This window comes from Panthera uncia, assembly GCF_023721935.1.
Source record: "Panthera uncia isolate 11264 chromosome A3 unlocalized genomic scaffold, Puncia_PCG_1.0 HiC_scaffold_11, whole genome shotgun sequence".
NCBI lineage: Eukaryota > Metazoa > Chordata > Mammalia > Carnivora > Felidae > Panthera > Panthera uncia.
This window is the reverse complement of record NW_026057578.1, coordinates 22,411,069-22,436,649: the sequence shown is the minus strand read 5'-3', so window position 1 is coordinate 22,436,649 and position 25,581 is coordinate 22,411,069.

Below are 25,581 nucleotides of genomic sequence, written 5' to 3'. Positions count from 1 at the left end.
TCGGGCCAGGTCACACCTGCTCAGAAGCCTTTGATGACTCCTACCTGCAGTTTATTATTTTTAATAAATTTTTAGAATAGATAATATATCCACGTGGATCAAAATTCTGAAGACTAAATGCAATGTGGTTTCCTGGATTGGATCCTGAAACAGAGAAAGGATGTTAATGGAATTGGTGAACTCCAAATAAAGTCTGGAGTTTAGTTAATGGTAATGTACCAACATTAATTTCTTAGTTATAACAGTTACCATTGTTACATAAAATGTTAACATTAGGTGAAACTGGGTGAAGGTTACATGGGGAACATTCTGTACTCTTTGCAACCTGGAATAATCCAAAATTATTTGAAAATAAAAGGCTTATGTTTTTTATTCTAAAAAAAAACATAGTAAAAAGTTCCTCTCCCACCCTTTCTTCCATCCACCCTGTTTCTGGTGTTCTGGGTGCTCTTCCACAGATAAGCAGATTGGTACCAGACAGACAATTGGTACATTCCATGGCAGATGCTGTGGAGGCCCACTCCTACCACCTCCCCTCACTGTCTGGTTGGTGCTGACTGCTTGCTTCTGGAAACACCTGTAGCTCTCCAGCTGAGGGCTTTCTTTCAGTCCACATGGGGAGGGCGAAGTGCCAGGGAGTTAGTGCCCCCAGGGCAGCCCTCAGAGGTGCAGAAGGAGGAGAGGAATACACACACCCCAGCTCCGTTGGCCCTCAGCAGGGAAACTGAGCTGCGTGTTCTCCTGTCAAACAGGGTTCCCGGGGGGGATGGAGCTCACTTGCCTATAGTTTAGGAATGCACCCTTTATTGCCTTGTTTAGCTTCCTGCTCCCTCCCCGTGCTTCCTAGAATCACCTCCCAAAAAGACTCAAATCCTTGGCTATTGGTCTGCTTCTGAGAGAGCCCAAACTGAGACAGATACCATAACCCTGTTCTGCCCTCTGCTGTTTTTACTTAGCAGTGTATTTTGGAGAGCTTTTCATGTCAGTACTTAGAGCAACCTTATCTTTTTTTTTCACAGCTGCATAGTATTCCATAGTGTACTGGATCATAATTTGCTTATCCAGTCTCCTCCTGGACATTTGAGTTGTTTTCAGACTTTTGCTAGTACAAACTATTTTTCTTCCAAGATTTCAAAATATCTTCTTTCAGGAAGAACTCTTTGCACCCCCATTTCCCACGGGCATAAGGCAAGGCTGCTAGATAATTCTTGGAAGTGGGATTGCTGGTGCTAGTGGCCTCAGGGGCCCTGCTCTATTTCGATGGCAGGTGGCCTACAGTTTAAATCTAGAGTCCCTGGGGTCCACCAAAGCCCTCCATGATCTGAACCCCGACATCTGCTTCTCCCTCCCTCTCAAAGCCCACCCTTGCCACATGAACAACTTGATATTTTTCCAGCACTGCCCCAGCTCTCACCTCTGACCTTGATTTGTCAATGCCTTCCTCTTTTATGAAATGTTCTTCCCTATACCTTTATCTGTTGAACCTGTCTTCAGAGAACTTGCTAAAATGCCACCTCCTCTAGGGAGCCTTCCTGGTGCTCCAGCAAGTATTGATCCTTCCTTTCACTGGGTTGCTCACCCTGTCTTTGGCATTTCCTGGAATTTATTTTTATGTGTTTTCTAATTGCTATGTGTATTTCTGCCTCCTGCACTTGGCCGCCTGATCTTTAAGGGCTGGAACCGTCTGAGTCACAAAGCAGGCCCATAAATGTTGGGGGAATTGAATTAAATGTGCTGGTGGCATTCTGACCATTTTGTTCTGCTGTTTGCCAATACAACCTTCCAGGATGGTCCCTCAGTGAGGGCCAGAATGAAACAGGCCAGGGCAGGTGTCCTCCAGAGCCTGCCTGCCCCACATTCAGAGTTGTGAGGCCAGAGAGTAGGGCAGTGTGTCCCCTGGACAACCTTCCCTTAATAGTTCTCTCCTAGGAAGGTGGTGGTGAGCAGGCGGTTAGAGGTTGTGTCCCCTGACCGCAGCCCAGGGTTCTGGGAGTTGGTGACAGATGGGACGTTGTTACCTGAAAGCTAAGAAGTAGCTCAGGGAGGTGACTGGAGGCACGGACTCTGGAGCCAAACTGCCTGGGTTCAAATCCTGCCTGTGTGACCTTGAGCAAGTCACTTCCTTCAGTGCCTCAACTCTCCCTCTATAAAATGGGGCCAATGGGAGGATGCACTTCACAGGGCTGATTTGAGGATTCAACAAGACAATTAATAGAAAGTGCTAACGTATACATAGGAAGCACTAGACAAATAAGCTTCAGAAAGGTCTTAAAAGGCTTTTGGGAATTCATGTAACAACCACAGCTCCTCTTTATAGAGCACTGACCAGAAATTTTACTAGGTGCTCTACAGACTCCTGCTGAATCTTATAAATATCCTACAAGTTAACTATCTTAATTTTTTTAGTTGTGGTAGGAAACACACATTTTAACCAAATTGACCATTCTTACCACTTAAAAATGTACAATTCGGTGGCATTAAATACATCCACAATGTTGTCAACTGTCACCAATGTCTCTTTCTAGAACTCTTTTATCACCCCCAACAATGATCTAGTACCTACTTAAGTCATTCCTCACTCCCCCTCCTCCTAGCCCCCAGCAACCACTAACCCACTTTCTGTCCTATTATTTTACCTATTCTGGACATTTCCTATAAAGGAATCATACAGTGGCTGTACCATGCATCAGTACCTCATTCTTTTTTATGGCTGACTAATAGTCCATTGTATAGCAAGTGACTTAGCTCGTCCATTCTTCTCAGGTGAAGAAACTGAGGCTAAGAGAAGCCTACTAACCTGCATGAGGTCACATGCCTGGGAAGGGGTGGAGCTGGATTCCAGCCCAAGTCAGATGAAATCCAACACCTGCTCGCTTCCTCCTTTAGCACTTCCTGGTGGACAAACACCCTTCCATTCAACTAGTCCCATTTGTCCCCTCACAGGGACCCCACACAGTTGGGATAATCATGTCCACTTTCCAAATGAGAAATCCGAGGAAGGGAAGGTGACCTGCCTGGGACCACACAGTGAGTCAGCCAGGGTCTCAGCCCCCATGAGCACAACAACAAATATTGCTTTGAATGGCAGCCAAACACCCTAGGTTATTCCAATGTGCAGCCAGGACTGAGGAATCCCTGCCCTGGGGAGCCATGAACATGTAAATTACAGGGCTTTCTTGGTGAGGGCTCCCAGTTTCTATAGGGAACATAGAGATTTGAGGCTCACTTTATTGCAGTCTGTTAGTAAACCATTTACTAAGGTTTGTGTTAGGGAGGTGGCTAGGTGGGGAGTGCTTAGGCTGCGTCTCATGATATACCTAGCATACCAGAGCTCTCAAAACAGGATAGAGTCACTGTACGGGTAACTGACTCTTCAGCACTACTGGATAGTCAAGGCAAAGCTTCTCTACTGCGCCACCACAACAATTGTTATTGTTACGGGCTAACAGCTAGTTAATAAAGCTAAAGTACTGACAAAAAAAAAAAAAAAAATGAATGGCAGCCAAGGGGATTATTGAGGTCCTTCGAGATCTTACTAGAATGGGAAAGGGAGAAGATGGATGAGCCTCGCCTCTGTCCCCTTCCCAGCCCTATAATCATCCAGCATGACCTGGGGAGCTATGCATGGGGCTGATGGGCAACTCTCTCTGAGGCTGTGGCCAGCTGTCCCCCACGATCATCCCAGGGCAGTATTTTTCTTTTTTTTCATCAGCAAAAACTCATTCCTGTTGACCAGCATCTCTGCCAAACGTGGCCTGACTACTGATTCTTCAGCCTGAGCAGTGGGGTGCTAGGGCACCGCAAGCACAGAGTCAGGAGACCTGAGCCCCTTGCAGCCTCCACCTGCTGTGTGACCTTGGGTGAGTCCCAGGCCCTGCTGGAGCCTAGTCAGCAAAGTGCAGCATGAGAAGCATGGACAAGATACTACAGGTTTGGTGCTGAACATTCCACAATTCATAGGCTTGAGAGAGGCTCTTTGGGGACTGCAGAGTGTAAGACCCCGTTGCTATCCCCTCCAGTCCCATGTAAGCTTCACGGGCAACACCATGTGCAGCGATCAAGTTCTAGGCCAGTACTGTCCCATAGTGCTATCTGTGCCAATGGAAATGGTCTGTATTGCACTCTGCATATGGTAGCCACTGGCCAGATGTGGCCATTGAGCAGTGGAAATGTGGCTAGTGGCACTGAGAAACTAAATTTAGTTTTCACTTACTTGTATTTAGGCTGTTTTTTTTAATGTTTATTTATTTTGAGAGAGAGAGAGAGAGAGAGAAAGAGAGAGCAGGGGAGGGGCACAGAGAGAGGGAGATACAAAATCCAAAGCAGGCTCCAGGCTCTGAGCTGTCAGCACAGAGCCCAACACGGGGCTTGAACCCACAAACTGTGAGCTCATGACCTGAGCTGAATTTAGACGCTTAACAGACTGAGCTACCCAAGCGCCCCTAAGTTTAATTAAATAGCTAGAGCAGGTTTAGACGGTTAGGCTCTGGGGACATGAGGAAATGTGAGGGCCACTTAGAAAGTGCCCACAGCCCAGAACACACCCACCCCTTATTTGTGTGACACCTCCAGAGAACACTGGCCTAGGAGTCCAGAAGCCTGGCTTCAGATCCCAGTTGCAGCCAACATGCTGTGTGATCCAGGCCAACCTCCATCCCCTCTCTGAACTTCCAAGTGGCTGAACAAGGATGGAGCCCAGCCCTGTTGCCCATGGTGGGTCCTTTTGATAAGGATAGCAACAGAGAATACTTGTAGAATACTCACTGTGTGACAGGTACTGTGCGAAGCCATCTGTCTATATTAACTCATTTATCTCAGCCGACAGCCTCTGGAGGACACTGGACTCAGGGAGGTTCAGTAACTGGCTCAGGCACACACAGCACCAGGATTCAGACTTGAGGAGGCTTGTTCCAGAGCCCATATTCATAGTCTCCATACTGCACTGCCTGGAGGTGGGGGGAGGTCTGTCCTCAGCCCTTCCTGGGGCCACTGCAGGGAGTGACTGGAACAAGGCATTGAGGCCCGGAGTGTCTGGTGGTGGCCCCCGGGTGAGGTCTGGAGGTAGAGGGGAGGGAGGCAGTTGTGATCATCACCCTCTCATCTCCCCCAGTCAGTTTTTTCCTACCTAGGTGAGGGCAGGGTGACTGTGATTCCTATGGACTGAGATTGAGGCAGTCTTGGCTTGGAAATCCAGAGAAGAATCTCAGACCAGACTCATTTACTCCATCTCAGCAACAGACCCATGTTCCTTCTTGCATGGGTGAGCATATAATTCGTCATCTAAATCATGACATTTTTGAGAATGAAACAGGGCACTAGCCATCAGGGACTGCAGGGCAACCAACAGGCAGAACCTGGGCAAACCAGGATGTATGTCATCGTCTTCATGCATGAACATTTATGAGTGTCAGCTCTGTGCAGGGTCCTGATTCTGGTACAGAGACAGTTGGGGCCATCTGTGAGTCCTTAGGGTGGTAGCTCCCATCAGAGGGGAACTCAGAGAAGGCCTTACCCCACCCCCATCTGCAAGATCAAGGAAGACTTCTTGGAGGAAGGGATAGCTCTTCTGAGCTTCAAAGGTATTAAGCAGGGGAAGAGGCTAGGGACAGAGCATTTTTCAAGAAGGTTCTGGGGAACAGAAACACAAACACCAGACCAGCCCATTTGGGCCCCAGACATGGAGAAGAAGCAAGAAAGGGGTGTGGGGCAGCCTGACAGTCAACAACCTTCTCTTCCATTGGGCAGCTCCAGTTCTCTCCAGTGCCTCTGCCTCTGAGGCTCTGACTACCCCATTCATTTAGCAGCTGCTGTGGTGCGCCTCCTTGGTGATGGCTCTGTCCTTAGTACCAGCGATAGCATGGAAAATGAAACAGACCTGGTGTCCCCACCCTTCCCGTCAATCTCAGAGCCCACAGACCATGAAGACATGGATATTAATCAAGTGCACAAGGAACCAAGCAGAATAAGTAGAGATCCTGAGAAGTGCCTTGAAGGAAATCAAGAAGGGGGTCAAGAGAGAAAGTAGGGTGGGATGGGGGAACCATCTTAGACACAAGGGTCAGGGAAAGAGCCCTTGGAGGTGATGTTTGAGCGGAAACTCAAATCAACAGAAGCAGCCAGATATGTGAAGAGTTGAAAGGAAAAAATGTTCAGGCAGAGGGAACAGCATGTGTAAAAACCCTGTGGCAGGAAAGAGCTGGGGATGCTGGAGAAATAACAAATGAGGAGGCCAAGGGTGGCTGAGTCAGTAAGAGGAGGCTGGCGTTTTGCCTGAGGGCAAGGGGAGACCTTGAAGGAGTTTAAGGGAACTGGGTAAAGTGATTCTATGGGTTTTGACTCTGTGGTTCTGCCTCTATCGTCCCTTTGTTCTGTGGGTCTAGGCCTGTGTCCTTCTGTTTTTTCCATATCTACCACACAAAGATGAGCACTGGGGGCAGGGCTGGGGCAAGGTTGGTCTGTGACCTCTGGAGCCTCAGCTGAGCCTAGGCAGGTTTAAATGGGGTGTGGTGTCAGAGAGGCCTGGAAGCAGCCTGTCACCACAGAACCCCTCAGCCCCAAATCTGTGCCCCTCGGAGTTCACCGTCAGGATGGGCAGCACAGGAATTCAGCTTCAAGCAGAGGAGGAAGCCCTTGCTCTGAGGACAGTGGCGACAATGTCAGCCACATGTCCTGAGCAGCTGGAGCCATTGCCTGCTCTCTTATTGACCAACAACCAGTTGATTGAATGTTACGCTTTTCAAACAGTTGCTATGGACACAGACTTAGGCTGGGAGCAATATGGACCTTGAATTCATCAGCATAACAGAGCTGTCATAGATGAAAAGGATCCTGGAACCTCAGCCTTGTGGGCAAAGCCATGGAATGTGGCCTCAGGAGTCAGATTGATTCACACCAGGGCCCACCCTCCCCCCTTCAGCTAAGGGGCCTAGGGCAATTGACTTTAGCCATTTGAGGTGCTTTTTCTCGTGGGCTTATTACTTATTTCTGCATTAAAAATTATACCAACACTTGCCAGTGGCTGAAAACAATAAATGTGTATTATCTCACACAGTTTCTAAGAGTCGGGGACCCAGGAGCAGCCTCAGTGGGTGGTTCTAGCCCAGCGACTCTCGTGAGGTTCCAGTCAAGTTGTTGGCCTGGGCTGTTCTCATCCCAGGTCCTAACTGGGGGCTTAGGATTTGCTTCCAAGATGGCTTGTCACAAGGCTTTGCAGTTAGTGCTGGCTGTCAGCAGGCCTCAGTTCCTCCCCATGTGGACCTCTCCTTAGGGCTGCTTAGTGTCCTTACAACGTGGTGGCTGGCTTCCCCCAAGGCTGGTGATCCAAGAGAGCAAGGCAGTGTCCATTCTGACCTACCTCAGAAGTCATACTCGGTCATTTTCACGATATCCTACTGGTTATCTAGTCAACCCTGACTCGTCTTGCGGCAGGGAAGTGGCAAGGGGTGCATACACAGGAACATGACTTTCAGGAGATGGGGATCACTGGGGCGCATTTGGAGCCTGACTACCAGAGCGTACTGCTCATCCCCACCAGGAGAGCTGCAGTGAGGATTAAATAAGTTCACATATGGGAAGCACCTAGTATACAGTAAGCACTCAATAAATGATCGCTATGATTAGCTGGAGCTGAAGACTCGCCATCCTGGAGCTGCCTCACTGTCTTCATCATTTCAAGGCATATCTCAAGACCTTCTGCCAGTCTTTGATTTAGCAAAAGCTGCATAAGCCTCTCCTGTGTCCAGACCCCATGCTGGGTGCTAGTGACACAACAGTGACAAAGACCCTGTCCCTGCTGTTCCAAACTCTGTCACACCTAAATCTGGGCGATGCAGCAGAGGGCTGGCAGGTGAGGTGCTGCTCCTGATGGAGGTCAGGGCTGGCCTCTCTGCAGAGGTAGCCTGTGCACTGAGACTTGATGAAGCAAAGGACTAGTCATGTGGTGTTAAGGGGGACAGAGCATTTCTGACACACAGGCAGGGCAAGAGCCCCAAGATGGGAGTTAATGACCTGTGTTCAAGGAACAGGATGGAGGCCCGAGGGAGTAGGGCAGGAAATGAGGTTGGAAAAGCAAGAAGAAACAAGATGAGTAAGAAGATTGGCTTTTAGTCTAAGGGCCATGGGAGTCTTGTCGTCTGGGTGAGAGACGATGGGGGCCTCACCCTAGGCAGGGCTGGGAGGGTGGGATTCTGGAATATCTTGAAGGTGGAGTGTTTTGAAGCGTTTGCTGTTTAATGGGGTATAGGGGTAGGAGAAAGTGGAGTCAAGGATGATCCTGAGGTTTCTGACCTGAGTGAGCAGGAGGATGGTGTTGTCATGAGCAGAATTGGGGTAGACTGTGGGAGGAACAGGTTGGGGTGGGTGGGAGATCAGGCATTCGATTTTGGACCTGTCAGACATCCAGGGCAAGATGTCAGGGAGGCAGAGATAGGTGTCTGGTGTTTGAGAGAGACTGGCGGAAGAAGTAAATTTAGGAGTTGTCAGATATAGGTGGTGTTTAAAGCCATGAGTCTGGATGAGATCAGCAGGAGAGAGAGGGTAGAGAGAAGCAAAGAGCACCCAGTTCCTCTAGCACTCAGAGGTCAGAGGAGGAGAAGCCAGCAAGAGATAGTGCAGGTGTGGCAAGGAATGGAGGAGGAGAATGGGAGGGGCACCCAGAGATGAAGTCACAGTGTAACACAGCCTACCTCCACCTCCATCCCTGCCCCAGGCAATACCAAGGCCCTGGAGACTCCATAGAACCATTCTTCCTTCTCCTTCCACACTTCCCTTCATGCCTATGGCAGTGGCTATGTCCTCCGTGGACTGCTGTGAACATCCCCAGAATGTTCTGCCATTCCACCCACATCATTTCCAGCCTTTCATCACTTGGCTCACCCTCCCGTGCCCTGCTCTAGTTCTCTATCTCTTAACCACAGGGTTCAGCATTGAAGAGAACTATCCCCTCCCTTCATTTCGACTGTCGATCTCTGTTAACTCAATCTTAGACAAACCAGCCTTGCTGGTACCACCAAATACAGAAGATATAAGTAGGAAATAGCAAGGGATTTGGGCTGGTTAAGGGGAGGCTCTGTCAAGAGGGGAAGTGGGCTTGTTAATGTGAGGGTTTGGGGTTACATCAGCAAGGGTCTTGACTGCCTCGCCAAGGAATTTGAACTGAGGAGAGAAGAGGATCCACAGAAGGTCCTAGATTAGGGAAATGATGCAATCAGGTGAGTTTTGCTTCAGGAAGAGTCATGCTGGGTTCCATTCCTGGCCTCGTCCCTAATTAAGCTCACAGGCCAACTCAGGCTCCAGAATGAGCTGGGGTAGGGCAGGGAGCCCCCACTGTGTGCAGATGAGGGTAGTGACAGCAGACACGGTTGCACCACAGAGCAGGGAGTGTTCCCAGGGAGGCAGCAGCTCCGCTGGTTCCTTCATGTTTCCGTGAGGGCAATGAGGCTTATATTAATGAGAGATAATTATGGGCACCCGGATGGGCCTAAGTATAGCTCAGAGACAAAGGCAGCATGAGGCAGCCAGCTGCTTCCCCGGCAAGGCCGAGGCCTGCCTATTTTAAGACCTCCCCAAGGTGAGGCTCCTGCCACCCCTGGGCGTTGGGTGGCTGATGGGCTGGTACCCAGTGTCCCAGGAACTCTGACCAAGAGTGTTCAAAGGGAATCAGCATGACCAGATGCCCACATAACCCTCACTCAAACCCCCGCTGCCTAGAGGTGGAAGCTGAGGCCCGGAGTGACCAGTCCAAGGTTGCAGCAAGAGCAGAGCCAGGATTTGAATGCAGGTACAGGTGCCTGCACTTGACATGATGCTATGTAGCGTCTCTGTACTGGAAGCATTGGCCTGTCCCCAGGAAGTGCAGTGAGGTGAGGAGGGGAGTATGACTGATGTTTATTGAGCCCTAAGTGCCAGATGCTTCCCATATGATATCACAATTAATCCTCATGCTATTCTTGAAAAGTAAGGATCCTCTTCCCCATGTTATTGAAGAGGAAACCGAGGCCTAGGGGGAGTGATTAAATTGCCGAATGTCCCTCGGAGAGGAGGGAAAGCAGTAGAACCCAGTTACGTCCTGTCTTAGGGTCAGGTTCCCCAGGAAACTGACTCTGAGGTGAGGAGCACAGGATTGGGCAGAGGGAGGAGTTGAATGGAGATGTAGTTACAACAAAGGCCTCTGCTGATCCCATGGGCAGCTCTGGAGCTGGGGTGGCCCTTCAGGGTTGTTCTGAATTGGGCAAGAGGGTCAAGCTTTGGTGCCTGCACATCAACCAGTTACTGGCTGCTGGCTGCTCTGAGAAGGAGTGTAACCTTGGGTAAGGCATCTCCCTTTAGCTGAGAGCAAGTACTAGTAGGTACCAGGTACCCCGTGTGAACTGTAAGCAGCCAGTGCTCTTGGCAGCTGGAGATGTAAGTGCCTCAATCGTGGGCGGCCATCATAGTTTCCACTACGTGTCCATCTCCAGATTGTTTCTTGTTCCTCTGTCCCCCAGATGAGTAGAACCAGTCCTTGCCCACAAGGAGGTTGTGGGAACATGGACTCATTATAGAACTGACAGGCCAGGGGATGCTGGGGGGAAGGGAGGACATCAGTGCTAATGAGCAAGGAAAGGGTGAGTGGCTAGCCTAGGGAAAGTTGAAAAATACTACCTATTTAAAAGCTGTAGGGAGGGGCACCTGGGTGGCTCAGTTGGTTAAACGTCCCACTCTTGATTTCCACTCAGGTCATGATCTCACGGTTTGTGAGTTCGAGTCCTGCCTCAAGCTCTGTGCTGACAGCATGGAGCCTGCTTGGGATTCTCTCTCTACCCCTCCCCTGCACCTGCACACATACACACACACACACACACACACACTCTCTCTCTCTCTCTCTCTCTGCTCTCTCTTACTCAAAATAAATAAATATTTAAAAACACACACACAAAAACTTAAACCTATAGGGACAGAACGGGAGAAGACAGTTGCAAATCATATATCTGATAAGGGTTTAATATCCAGAATATATAAAGAACTCCTACAACTCAACCACAAAAGTGACAAATCATCCAATTTTAAAATGAGTGAAAGTCTTAAATAGACATTTCTCCAAAGAAGATATGCAAATTGCCAATAAACACATGAAAAAATGCTCAACATCATTAGTCATCAGGGAAATGCAAATCAAGACCACGATGAGATACCAATTCATACCTACTAAGATGGGTATAATTTAAAAAAAAAAAAAAAAGCAAAATAACTGTTGGTGAGGAGGTAGAGAAATTGGAACCCATACATTACTGTTAGGAATGTAAAATGGTGGGGCCACTGTGGGAAACAGTTTGGGATTTCCTCAAAAAGTTAAACAGAATTTTAAAACATGTTTTTAAAGGTGGGGGGTGCCTGGGTGGCTCAGCTGCCAGGGGCCAGGAGAATGGAGCAGGGACTGCTCATTGGGGACTGGATTTTCTTTTGGGTTACGAAAATATTTTGGAACTATATGGAGGTAGTGGTTACACAGCACTGTGAATGTACTGAATGTCACTGAATTATACACTTTAAAATGACTAATATTGGGGCGCCTGGGTGGCGCAGTCGGTTAAGCGTCCGACTTCAGCCAGGTCATGATCTCGCGGTCTGTGAGTTCGAGCCCCGCGTCAGGCTCTGGGCTGATGGCTCGGAGCCTGGAGCCTGTTTCCGATTCTGTGTCTCCCTCTCTCTCTGCCCCTCCCCGTTCATGCTCTGTCTCTCTCTGTCCCAAAAATAAATAAAAAACGTTGAAAAAAAAAATAAAATAAAATGACTAATATTATGTTATGTGATTTTCACGTCAGTTTTTTTAAAAAGAGGAGAGAAAAAAAACCTATGGGGAAATAAAATCTGTGAGATGCAGCCAAATAGGTACTCAGGGGGAAATGTCTAGCCTTTCCAATGACACATTTATTAGAATATAAAAGATCATAAAATCAGTGAATTAAGTTTCCAACTAAAAAATATGGGCAAGACATTAGAAGAGAGTATCTTGGACCCCAGCTTTAATAGGGGGAGATGGAGGAGATTTCTTCCTGGAGGTGCATTTGAAGTTCTAGAACTATACTGTCCAATACAGTAGCCACTTGCCACATGTGGTATTTAAATTTAAGTTAATTAAAATTAAAAATTCAGCTCCTCAGTTGCACTAGCTCCATTTCAAGTGCTCTATAGCCCATGTGGCTTAGTGGCCACCATTTTGGACAGAACAGATCCAGGGGACAATGTATCATAAATTAGCAAGCAAGGAACATGTGAGAGTTTCCAAGAGCAATGAGAACTATGACGAAAATCCAGGAAGGCAATGGCATTGGTTGGCATGGGGAGCAGGGGACAGGGACGAAGCTGGAGAAACCGGCAGAAACTAGACCATGCTGGGCCTTTGCGACCTCCACTCTGCTGAGGCACCTCCTCATGCTGTCCCACCCTCCTCACACTCTGTTTCTCAGCTGGCAATCTTGGCCTCTTCCCCTGCAGACCAGGAGGGTCAGGGGGCTGGGGCCTGGGTTGAGTCAAGAAATCCAGATAACAGGCCTGGAGTGGCCTTGCTGTGAGAACTTAAGTTGTCCCTTCCCCAGGCTGACACTCTTTAGCACCAGTAAGCCACGTGGCTGGAGCTGAGGGTTAGAGGTCTCCAGAGACTAGCTCTCCAACGGCCTTGAATGCCAAGCTCAGGAGTCAAGCATTTGTCCCAAGAGCCAAGAGGAGCCACTGAAGAGGAAGAACACTATTGCTTTGAGATTTTAGCAATATCATTCCAGCCGCAGTTTGGAACCTGAATAGTAGGAGTTTTAGAGTGGACACAGAGAGACCAGGGAGAAGGCTATACAGATTTCCAGGTGAGGGGTGACATAGGCAGAGGATACAGAGAGGAGACGGCATCAGGGTACATAACTGAGGCAGAATCACTGTGACTCAGTGATTATCATAGCTGGGGTTTCCCAGAAGCATGCCCGAGACAAAGATTCAAGTGCAAGTACTTCATTTGGAAACAGGCAGCACAGCGTGGAAGGGAAGAGGTAAGTCAGGGAAGGGGAGGTAGCCAATGAAGAGAGTGACCACTGCAAGCAACTGGAGCTCAGTGCCACTGGGCAGCTCCAGGAGTCAGTGTAGAGCCCATTCCTCTGTTGTCCCACCTGAGGAGTAGAGGAGCTGGGGTATTTATACACCAGCTCTCCAACACTGGTTGAGAGTTGTAGCTAGATTGGGGGAGGGGAGGTTGTTAAGACTGTGGCAATTCCTGCCAGCCACATGTGGGCAGAACAGGCTCCAGCTGCTAGAGAAAGCTCCCCTGCTTCCCACAGGGATGCAGATGTTGCTGGTTGGGAGTCAGTCTGTTGGGCACCACAGTGATGAGTCCATGGGAGATATGGGCAAGCACCCACAGCCACTGCTATAGTGATCAGTTGGATGGGAGGCCAGTATCTGTCAGGCTCTTTGTTGAAAGATACAGAAACCCAACTCAGACTAAGCAAAAAGTCTCTTGACTCCAATATCTGAGACTTAAGCAAGATTTTTTGACAAAAGACTCCAGGCTGACATCTGACAAGCACAGCAGCCCTCTTTCTGAAGAGTAAGACACATCTTCCTGAATAATCCAGCCATAATCCCAGGACCAACTCTCATTGGCTAGCAAAGATCCCGTTTCCATCTCTGAGCCAATCAGTACTCAAGGATGAAGGGCTGATAGGTTAGACCTGGGTCATGTGTCCACTCCTGGGGTTCTGGGACAGGGCTGGTTCCACCTAGACTGTAGGAAGTGAGACAGGGGTGGAACCATTTTCAGGCACAGCAGAGATTGTTACTAGGGGAAGGACATAGAAAGTCAGAAGAGGGAAGAATTTAAGGAGATGCCCAGGTGTGTGTCATGAGCCCCCATTGGGTTATGTCAAAGCATTTTACTGATGTGGGGACACTATGTGCCCACCCAGAGCCCTGGGAGGCACTGGCATTTAAGGTGGAGTAGAAGGACAGACATGCGGGCCCAGAAGTCAGAGAAAGAGACTCTTTTTTTTTTAATTTTTAAAAAAATTTTTATATTTATTTTTGAGACAGAGAGAGACAGCATGAATAGGGGAGGGACAGAGAGAGAGACACAGAATCTGAAGCAGGCTCCAGGCTCTGAGCTGTCAGCACAGAGCCCAACGCGGGGCTCAAACCCACAAACTGTGAGATCACGACCTGAGCCGAAGTCGGATGCTCAACCAACTGAGCCACCCAGGCATCCCAGAAAGAGACTCTTTTAACATGAGGGCCTAGTCACAGGAAGGAAAGAAGTTTAGAGGTCACTTGTGGTCATTAAATTGTCTATCTGGTCTCTAGAGGTCTCCCTGAGGGTGGCAGCCCCCACTCTCTCTTCTGTAACCCTAGTGGCACCTCCAAGGCAGGGACCCAACCACCCCAAATAGCCAGGTGAGGAGCCTCATCAGTCAAGACCACCACCAGTCTTGGGCCAGGGTTTGTGCCCCAGGGAATGAGCACACGCCAGCACTTCACAATTCACCAAGCACTTGCCCACACCTTCCTTCACTTCTTCGTCTTGACCCCACTTGACAAACACACAGTCTGAGGCTTAGGGAGGTAGGCATGGTTCTGGGCTCATATGGTCCTGTTGGGGCAGCTCAGGATTGTGAAATTGAAGCCAACTTCTCCCTGGGAGGGCTGGAGAAGATGCACTGGGCTAAGAGAACTAAGTGTTGTGTGCACTTCTGGGGCAGTGCTCTGCCACTGTCTTCTGCTCCTGATGACCAGCCCTCTCCACCTCCAACATTTCTGGGGCATCAGGCCCCTGCCAAGCCAGCGAGCCAGCAGGGCTGTGTTTGCAAATAGCACTCTCAGTTTTCAGTATCATTGTCCTTAGCTGAGTGGGCATCAAGGACATATTGCTACACAGTTCTCCAGCTGGAGAGCCAAGGAGGCTGGCCCCTGAGCCCAGGGATCACTATGGCCCTCAGGGGATGCAAGGAAGCCAAGAAAAGGCTGGGGGGCAGGAGGGATATAGGGGTGGTTTTGCCTGAAATTGTCTTCAAGAAGAGGTTTGCCCGGAGGGAGCCACTGCTGCCTAGAGTGGAGGGGGACCCTTGACTGTCTGGAACACTGACAGGTGGCTGGCATCCAAGTTACCTCTTTTGCCTTGGCGAGAACAGCCTCTCCTAGCTTTGGTTTCCCCATGTGTAAAATGGAGATCATGGTCCCTCACCTCATGTGGCCATTGTGAGGATATGGTAAAGATAATGAAGATAAAGATGTCAGTCTGAGGACTTCCTCTCCAGCTTGGGGATAAATGTTCTCACCAACCACCTGGTGGAAGCAGAGATGTTTCCAAGGGGCTACTCAGCCACAAGGACTGTCATGACAGTGCTCTGGCCTCCAGGGTGGGGTCCATCAGGCTCCTAGAGGCAAGGAGGGTCTCTGGCAGGAAGGGGGAGATTCTGAGCCAGGAGGACCCTGCAAAAGTCTCGGGGCTTAGGAAAGCTTAGGGCATAGTTGGTCATAAAATGGCTAGGTCCAAGAAAATAATCCTCAGATTCTCGAGGGCTGGGGGCCAGCCAGCTCCAGGTGACAGTTGCAAGACAGCTCTGCAGAGGAATAGGAAGAGCTGTGGGTCCCACACTGCCCCAGACGCTGGATCCACTGTGTGATCTTGGGGAACTTCTTGCCCTCTAAGGGTCCCAGTTTCCCCATCTATATGATGGAGGTTTCACCTAGGCCAGTGTTTTTCATGCAGTGTTTGGTGGGATCTGGAATTTGCCTTAAGAGCTGCTCTGAGGGGTGAGAGGGAGTCTCAGACACCAGAACCCATGCTTGGTGTATTAGTTTCTATGGCTGCTGTAACAAATTTCTAAAACCTAGTGGCTTAAAACAACACAGATTTATTATCTTACAGTCCTAGAGGTCATAAGTCTAAAACGGGTCACAGGGCTGCCTTCCTTCTGGAGGCTGTAGAGGAGAATCTGACTCCTTGCCTCTTCTGTCTTCTATAGGCTGCCCATATTCCCTGGCTCGTGACCCCACATCACTCTGACCTCTGCTTCCATCATGATACTTTCTTGCTCCCCTCTTAAAAAGACCCATGTGATTAGGCTATATCCCTTCAGATAATCCAGGATAATCTCCCCATCTCAAGATTGTTAATCATATCTGCAAAGGGCCTTTTAACATGTAAAATAACATAATCATAGGTGTGGGGGATTAGGACATGGGCAACTTTGGGAGCGATCATTCTGCCTACCACTCTTGGCTTCAGCCAGAGCCTGGCCACTCTGACCTGGCCCACCCCTCCAAGAGCTCTATCCCCACTGCCCTTGTCCTCACTTGCTCTGTTCCAGCCACACTGATTACTTTCAGATACTCCGCACGCCGAGCACACAGTCCACGGCAAGCCTTGGGACTCCTCTGAGTAGAGCTGGTGGTGGGGCCAGGGCTCGGAAACCTCACTAACTCCCCTCCGGGAAGACTGAGGCCCAGAAAGGAAAGGTACTTGCCTAAGTTTGAGACTGGTATTTCCTGCATGGTCCTGGATGGAAGATCTAACCAGTCCAACTGCCCTGTTTTACAAATGGGGAAACTGGGTCATAGTGGTTCCACTTAAATGCCACCCTCAACCAAGGCCTTGTCCTGTCCACCCAGTCCTGAGGATGTGCTCCTGTTATTGACTCACTGGGAACTCTGTTCCAGGCTGACCATCATTGATTCATCCCAGTTGGAAATGATGTGCTAATGGGCTTATTGGCTTCTGTGATGTTGGAGCCTCTAGCACCTAGCGCAGAAGTCACACTTGGTAGACATCTGTTGAGGGACAGAGCAGGTTTTTATAGAGGGTCTATTTTTGATGTAAGAATCCTCTGCTAAAGTAAGAGTTGGACAGTACTGCCCTCAGACCCAGGTGAGACAGGCCCTATCCTGGACCCCACTCTTTAGAAGGCTCCTCCTGGGGGGCGGGGGGCACGGGTGGCTCAATGGGTTGAATGTCCGACTTCAGCTCAGGTCATGATCTTGAGGTCTATGAGTTCAAGCCCCACATCAGGCTCGCTGCTGTCAGTGCAGAGCCCATTTTGGATCCTCTGTTCCCTTCTCTCTGCCCCTCCCCTGCTCACTCTCTCCCTCTCTCTCTCTCTCTCTCAAAAATAAATAAACATTAAAAAAAACAGAAGGCTTCTCTGGCCCTCTTACAGCTGTGTTCTTCCTTATAGGCAAGAATGTTCAGGGGCCAAGGGGACATGCTCACTCAGAGCCATACTCTGGATACTGGGGACCCTGGAATTCCCTACCCAAATGAGCTCAGGCCTGCTTCCAGGGCCAGCATGGGATCTTGTGGGCCTCCATTTGTATTCTTGTCCTCCACCCCAAAATGTGAAGGGTAGGCCAAGAGTCTTCAGTAATCCTCCCAATCCTGATATCTGTGGGGGTCTGGAGGACACTCCTGGAACCCTGTCCCCTCCAGATTCAGCTGATTATTCTCTGTCTTCTCTCCCTCAGGACAGCTGCCGCCCGGGAGAGGCAACCCGGGCGCCCCACTAGGGCGACGGCCCCTGCCCCGAGGGCTGGGATCATGAAAGGCCTCGGTGACAGCCGCCCCCGCCACCTCTCCGACAGCCTGGACCCACCACATGAGCCCCTGTTTGCAGGGCCTGACCGCAACCCCTATCTGCTATCGCCCACGGAGGCCTTTGCCCGCGAGGCTCGCTTCCCTGGCCAGAACGCTTTGCCTGGGGATGGTCTCTTCCCACTCAACAACCAGCTGCCGCCTCCAAGCAGCACCTTTCCCCGCATCCACTATAACTCCCACTTCGAGGTGCCGGAGGAGAGCCCCTTTCCCAGCCATGCCCAGGCCACCAAGATCAACCGGCTGCCCGCCAACCTCCTGGACCAGTTTGAGAAGCAGCTGCCCATCCACCGCGATGGCTTTAGTACGCTCCAGTTCCCCCGTGGTGAGGCCAAGGCCCGTGGTGAGAGTCCTGGCCGCATCCGCCACCTGGTCCACTCAGTCCAGCGGCTCTTCTTCACCAAGGCACCCTCACTGGAGGGCACGGCAGGCAAGATTGGTGGCAATGGCAGCAAGAAAGGTGGCCTGGAGGACGGCAAGGGCCGGAGGGCCAAGAGCAAGGAGCGGGCCAAGGCTGGGGAGCCCAAAAGGCGTAGCCGCTCCAACATCTCGGGCTGGTGGAGCTCTGATGACAACTTGGACGGCGAGAGTGGCGCCTTCCGCAGCAGTGGCCCAGCCTCTGGGCTGATGACGCTAGGGCGACAGGCGGAACGCAGCCAGCCACGCTACTTCATGCACGCCTACAACACCATCAGTGGGCACATGCTCAAAGCAGCCAAAAACACCACCACCGAGCTGACTGCCCCACCACCCCCTCCTGCACCCCCAGCTGCCTGTCCCAGCCTCGGGGTGGGCACTGACACCAACTATGTCAAGCGGGGCTCCTGGTCCACTCTGACCCTCAGCCACGCCCACGAGGTCTGCCAGAAGACCTCAGCCACCTTGGATAAGAGCCTGCTAAAGTCCAAATCCTGCCACCAGGGTCTAGCCTACCATTACCTGCAGGTGGGTCCCTGCCTGGGTTAGGGGTGGGGTGAGGACTGTGGGGAAGGCACCAGTTCTGAGAGCCAGCTGTACCACAGATTTACTTGGAAAGTCGCTTCACTCTGGGCCTCTGTGAGTAAACACTGTGAAATGGGTGTCTGGCAGTACCTGCTTAATAAGAGGATTCCTTCCACTGGTCACGCTTTCAGCAGACATTGATTAGGGTTCTTCTGAGCCCAGCCCAGAGTAGGAACGAAAACATGCACCTGCCCTCTAGAGGACAAATCTGGAAGCTGTGCCATCCATCCTCCTCACAGGACCAATTGCATAGCGTTCTAATCGCCAACTTCCTGCCTGCTGTCCGCACCAGACCATGGGCTCCTTGAAGACAGGGACCACATCTGATGCAGCTGTGTGTCCCTAAGGCCCAGGACAGGGTCTGGCAGAGAAGTAGTGCTCAGGAAATGTGAGAAGAGAGAAGGGTAGAGGAACAGATGGACATTTAAGTGAACAGAGCTAGAAATAGATGAGACAGAGCCCCGATTATCAGAATGCTGGGAGAGAATGATGCATAAACAGATAGTCATGTCAGTGTGAACAGAGTGTAATGGAGATCAGCATGGAGGGCTTCAGGAGGCCCTAACCCAGCTTCAGCTCAGGACTAACTTGCTTCTTTCAAATGTTAATGTTTATTCAGGCACTTAGGCATCAACGGCACACTCCTGGAGAGTGGCAGAAGGCTCAGAGACATCTTTGTTGCTACACATCCCCTGGGGCTGTCAAGAGCAGGGCCAGTGGCTATGAACTGGGCACAGTTCCTGGGGGCAAAGCCCAAGCTTGGGTGGAGGTTACGGAAGCAGATTTCAATACCCACCAAGATGGAAGGGGCTGCTTCTGTAGGTAGTGAGTGCTTCATCCTGGGGGGTATGCCAGCACAGACCTGGTCCGCCTTTGGGAACACATTAGATGCATTTTGAAGCAGATGAACATCAAAGTCTGACAAAGCCCTGAGTTCTTGTCATTCTATATAAAAATTCCAAAGACAGAGACTATGGGGGGAAAAGCTATTTTTTTTCAATAGCAGGAAAATGAAATCTAGGCAGTATTTTATATAGTTAAGGCTTTTGTGGTTCTCAATCCACTTCCTTAGTTTAGAAACATCAGAAAGGATGGTGTGTGACCTGGCTCTCTCTCAAAATGGTGTGGTTTGGTCTGATCATGTGAAAAGGCTTCAGAAACATCATGAAAGGACGGCCCTGCAGGCCCTGGGGTTTGTGCTGCCTGCTTGGGTCATGGGAAGTGGGTGGGGGGGATGCTGGGATAGCAACAGGTTTTAAGCAGGAATATAGAATGTCACCTTCCCAAGGGACAGATGGAGGTAGGGAAGATGGGAGATAGAATGTGCAGGCCCTAGTAACTGGCTGGGCAGTTAACTGGGGGTCAAATGGGACAGGGGAGAGTCCTGGGGTGGGAGTCCCAGACAGGAACTGTCCCTTAGCTGAGAATTGGCCACTGGCAGTACGGGCATCTAGAAGGATGTGGTGTCTGTGTAGGTGTGGTGATGCTGGGAGTGTGCATTTGTGCATGAGGTAAAGAATGGGTATGGTGTGGACACTGAGAAATGTTTCTTACCCGGACATCTGTGGTGAGGCGTATAGAGCCTAGAGAGGTTGTGCACTCTGTACATGTTGAGGCCAAGACACAGTGAAGTAGGGTCATGTTGCAGTGTGTCCACGGTGTAGTGGTTGCTTACTGTGTTTGTGAGGACGGGTGTGAGTATGCTCTGTGTTCACGCCGTGTACTTGTTTAGGGGCGGGCACGTGGCGAAGTGGAGGCTGTGGGGTGTGTCCTTGGTGAGATGGGTGTGTGGGGGAAGGTATGCTTGCTTGCTCTCCGAGATATGTGGACATGGCAGGGTGGGTGCACTCTGTGCTTGGGCTGAGGCTCTGCAGGCACTAAGATGTGTGTACTCTTTGATCATGAAGTGCACGTCCACTGTGTATACATGTCAGATGGGAAAACAGCCCTTTTTCCAGGTCACCACCTGGCTGCCAGACTCCCACAGGCCTCTCTGCACCCTGTGCCTTGGCTTACCCATCAGTGAGATACAGGATGTTGACTGGCTCCAAGAACCCTGCCTCCCTACTGATGTGCTGGTGTCATCTGAGCAGTCCTCCCTGCCCCCATCATAGGACAGGCTCTTGGTGCCAGGTCTGAGGACCTCTTTCTGGCCTGATGTTCTCATCCGTGTAGTGGGATCATAAACTATCCTCTGAGATAACAGAGTGAAGTGATAGGAACACAGTGGGTGCTCAGAATCGGGGAGCTGCAGTGGATACCATTGTGATCTTATAGGCTGGGCCGTTTGGCCGTTTGGCCGGGGCTCACCCAGCCTGGGATCCATGGAGAGAGAAATCTGAGGCCCGATAGGGGCAAGGATTTGCTTAAGGCCACACAGTGAAGCTGTGGCAGAGCTGTCTCTGGAACTTAAGTATCCTTCCCAGCCTGGGGCTCTGCCCTGCTGCCAGGTGGCTTCAAAGGCAGTACCCAGCATGGAAGGCCAAAACCCTCCGAGGTGGAGAGCCGGGGAGCTTCAGGGTCCGGAGCACCATTACCCAGGTGATGTGCCCGAGGCTGGGCGGCCGGCGGCGCGCTGAGGGTGTGCGCTGCCCCCCACCCCTCGCCACCCTCGCTGAGGCCTGTCCGCCCATCCTCAGGTGCCCGGCGGCGGCGGCGGCGGCGAGTGGAGCACCGCGCTGCTGTCCCCGCGCGAGGCGGACTCCGCGGCCGAGGGCCCCATACCCTGCAGGCGCATGCGCAGCGGCAGCTACATCAAGGCCATGGGTGACGAGGACAGCGACGAGTCCGGCGGCAGCCCCAAGCCCTCACCCAAGACGGCAGCGCGGCGCCAGAGCTACCTGAGGGCCACGCAGCAGTCGCTGGGAGAGCAGAGCAACCCCCGCAGGTGAGCGCTCTGCCCCGCCTCCTAGAGCCCCGCCCACAGGCAAGCGCCGCCCCCCGGAACGCCGAGTACCAGCCCCAGGACGTCTCCAAAGTCCTGCCTCCGGGGAGCCCCGCCCACAGGCTAACTTGCCCTTTTGGGAGCCCCTACCGCTTGTGAGCGCTTCCTTCCCTGGGAAAGCGTCCTTCGCTCTCACGGGCTCCGCACACGGGCAAGGCTAGTCCCTAGATGAGCTCCTCACAAGTACGTCCCACTCCTGGGAACCTCGCTTTCCTCCGCTACGGGCCCCTAGGAAAGTCCCACCCCATAGGCGAATCCTGCCGTACAGCCAAAGATCCGGGTGAACCCGGGCTCCCAAAGATCCAGGCCCCCTGGGTTAGCCCTCTCCCAGAGATCGTCATCCTTAGGTTGGCCCTGCATTTGATAAGGTGACTCTGGAGAACGCTGTCATTTGTTGAACCACCCCATAAGCCCCCAACAGTTAAGTCCCGACCACAGGTGAGCCTCATCCTTTGGTAAACAATAAGGAGAATCTCTCTAGAGTGGCCCAGGTAAACCCTGCCCACAGGAGTCACATGCCCAGGTGAGTTACACTCCCACAGGAGAACTGTGCTAGGGAACCCTCTTCTTCAGGTTAGGAGAACCCTGCCCTTAGTGGCCCACCACTTGTACCAGCAAGACTGACCAGGGAAGGCCAGAGACCCCTCTGCCCTTGCCCCTGTAATTCATGCATGTGGTGAGCTCCAAGACTGAGGAGGTGGATATATCCCTAAGTCAAAGGGAGATAGATAACCTTCACCTGTCCCATCACCCTGCCTAGAATTCCACCATTTGAGCTCCATCCTGTTGCTTTAAGACTTGGAAGAATTAATGAAAGTGTGAACAAATGAGATGCATGCACACAGAAAGCAACAATTAAAATGTTAGATGTGAGGCCTTCACATGCAGAAGTTACCATGGGAATCAGAACAGAAAAGGGGGGGGGGAGTTACAGAAAAGCCCATCACTAAGTGCAAACCAGGTAAAACTTAGTAGAGCAGTTTTAGAGTCCTTTGAGGAAAAGAGACTAAAGCAAGTCAGAAACAAAAAGAAGAGTTAAAGGAAACAAGCTTAGTTCTTCAACTACTAGGGGCGTGAGCCAAGGCTTCTGGGAAGACTTTGACAGAGGGAAGAAAGCAGTAACATAGCACTGATGCAGGGAGGGGCAGTGGCCTCAGAGAAGCCAAGTCTCCTTGGGACAGGGATTTGCTTAAGGGGTGCACAGTGGGACAGAAGGCAAGGAATGGTCTCCAGGTGGGAATTCAGGACACCATTGTCCAGTCCCAGGTCTGTCCCTCTCTGAGTCTCAGTTTCCCCATCTTTAAGTGAGGGGGTTAAGCTGGATGATCTCTGAGACACTTTCTAGTACTGAGATCCCACAGCTCCGTGAATGACCAATGGGCACTGAGGTGGGAGAGGTGGACAGGACCCAGGTAGAGACCTTGAATGAGAGGGAATTAAATAATACAATAGTAGCAATAGTTACGGGCACCATCTGTTAGCACTTGCTGTACTCTGGGCTCTTTACCTGCCCCAGTGCACTTTAATCTGCATTACTGAATCCTCAAGCAGGCAGGCACATTGTCATCCCCACTTTATAGGTAAGGAAACTGAGACATAGGCAAGGGGTTATGATTGCCCACGGTCACCCAGTGAGGAAGTTGGATTCCAATCCAAGCTCATCTGTGTTAAGGCCTGAGCTGTAGGGTGCTTGAATCTTCACCCCAGAGCAGTGGTGAAGGAGGAACCCAGGGTCAGATAGATGTGAGAAAAATTGAAGAGCCAGGGCCATGGGAAGTGGTGAGTCTTTGGGAGGCTGGTGGAAGCCATCTGGATATCATGTGGAAACTGATATCTGGAACCATCTGGAAACTGATGCCCTTTGGGCAGTTCTAGCCTGAAATCAAGGCTCTGAGCCTTGACCTACCTACTCCATCCAGCCACTGAACTGGGCTGGTATGCTCTGCCTTGGGTTTGAGATGGTCAAAAGTGAGCTTGTGCTGCCACCTTGCGGCTGCAGCAGACATGACAGGTGGGGACCACCTGCACACTCCAGATGCAAGCCTCCAAAAGCTGGGAGCTCTCCCCATGCTCCTTGACCCTGACACCCACCTACTGTCCTTCACTCACCAACACTACACAGGCTGGCAGTGACTTCCATTTTTCCCTCTGCCACTGGATGACCTTGGCCAGTCTTTTCCCCTCTGGGCCTCAGTTTCCCAGGCTGAACAATGGGTGTGCTGAGCCCTGTCTGCCCCCCACCCTCACCAGGAGTCTGGACCGCCTGGATTCAGTGGACATGCTGCTGCCTTCCAAGTGTCCGAGCTGGGAGGAGGACTACAATCCCGTCAGCGACAGCCTCAACGACTCCAGCTGCATCAGCCAGGTGAGGGTAGTGGGTAGCCAGATGGTCAGTGGGTGTGAGAGCTCTCACCCAAGAGGACAGACATCCAGGATCAGCCCCTGTTGAGCAGTCCCCAGATGTCCGCACTGTGCTTCTGTTTGGTCTTTGTTCCTGAAGCTGCCTGTGTATGTATGTCTGCCCCACTGACTGTCCTGTGCCTGGAGAGCAGTCACAGGGCCTGGCATTGCATGAACTAAGCTGAGAGCCCTGAGGGAGGGACCACACCACTGCTATAGACCCAGGAGCCCTGAAGAGAGGTAACTGGAAACGTGGGTTTGAGTCCCAGTCTTGTCACTGATAGTATGAACCCAGGACAAGTCACTCCCTCCCTGAACCTCAGTTTCCTGATTTACCACAGAAGGGTGACAATTCCTATCTCAAAGGTTGTGAGGAATTAATGAGATAATGAATGTAGTGTTCTCAGAAAATGGTGCCTAACTTTATGGTTATTATTGTTATTTTGCTGTGTGACCTTGAGTAAGTTGCTTCTCTACTCTGGACCTCCAAGGCCCACCGGCTCAGTGGAAAGTTGGACTTCCAGGGTCCAGACACCTCTGCCACTAACAGCAATAAGCATACTGTGCTGTACTTTTTCATTCTCATAACCACCAACTCCTTGAACCCTCACAGCCACCTCCGGGGGTGGGTGTGCTTATTACTTATATCCCCATTTCACAGATGAGGAAACTGAGGCTCAGATAAGTGAGGCCACACAGCAAGGAGAAGGCAAAGCTGGGCAGGGATCCGGGGCTGTCAGACCTAGACCCGGACCCCAGCCTCTGACATATGCACAGCACTTTAGGGTTTCCAAAGGGAGGATCAGCTAAGTTTCAAGGGCTCCCCGCATGGTGTGGATGGGGAGGTGAGGCCTAGAGAAGGCAACACCTGCTGGTAGTAGCAGAGTGAGGCAATGAAGGCGCCAGGTGCAGACCCAGCCTCCTCTCTGGGCAGGAACAGGCCGCAGGTCCCACTGTGTGTAGCCCCATGGCCCAAGCTTGCACCGCTTAGACCTGGAAGGCTTTTGGACCCCAGCTCCTCACCACTCCATTGTTCCTCGCCTGGCCAAAGCCACCCCCCCACCCCGCTCCAACCCCAGCCCCCTGCCCACAGCACTGTCGTTCCCAAACCAAGGAGACTGACCTCAGACATGGGGAGGAATGGAGCACCCCGGACTCTCTGTCCCTGCCGTCCTCATCCAGGCCCCACCAAATTTCACATGAACAGTTGCCCTGGCCTCTAGGCCTGTCAACTGCACTCTCTTCCCAGTGGCCAGAGGGAGCTTGTGAAGGATGTAAGGCAGATCACACCACATTCCTGTTCCACACCCTCCATGGTTCCCACCTGCCCTCAATGAAAGCCGGACTCCTCACTCAGACTTGTACGGCCCGCCTCTCTCTCACACAGGATCTCAGACTTGCTCTGTCAGCCACCCTGTTCCAGCCACACTGGCCTCCTTTTTGCTCCTCACACACACACCCAATTCCTGTCCTGATTTCTGCATTTGCTGTTCCCTCTCCCAGGAGCACCCCTCTCTCAGATATTTGCTCAGCTGGTTCTTCTCCGTGTTTCTGGTCTTGGCTCAAATGTCACTTCAGGGGAACCTGCCCTATGGTTTTCTAAAGGAGCCCCGAGGGCACTGTTCCCTTACCC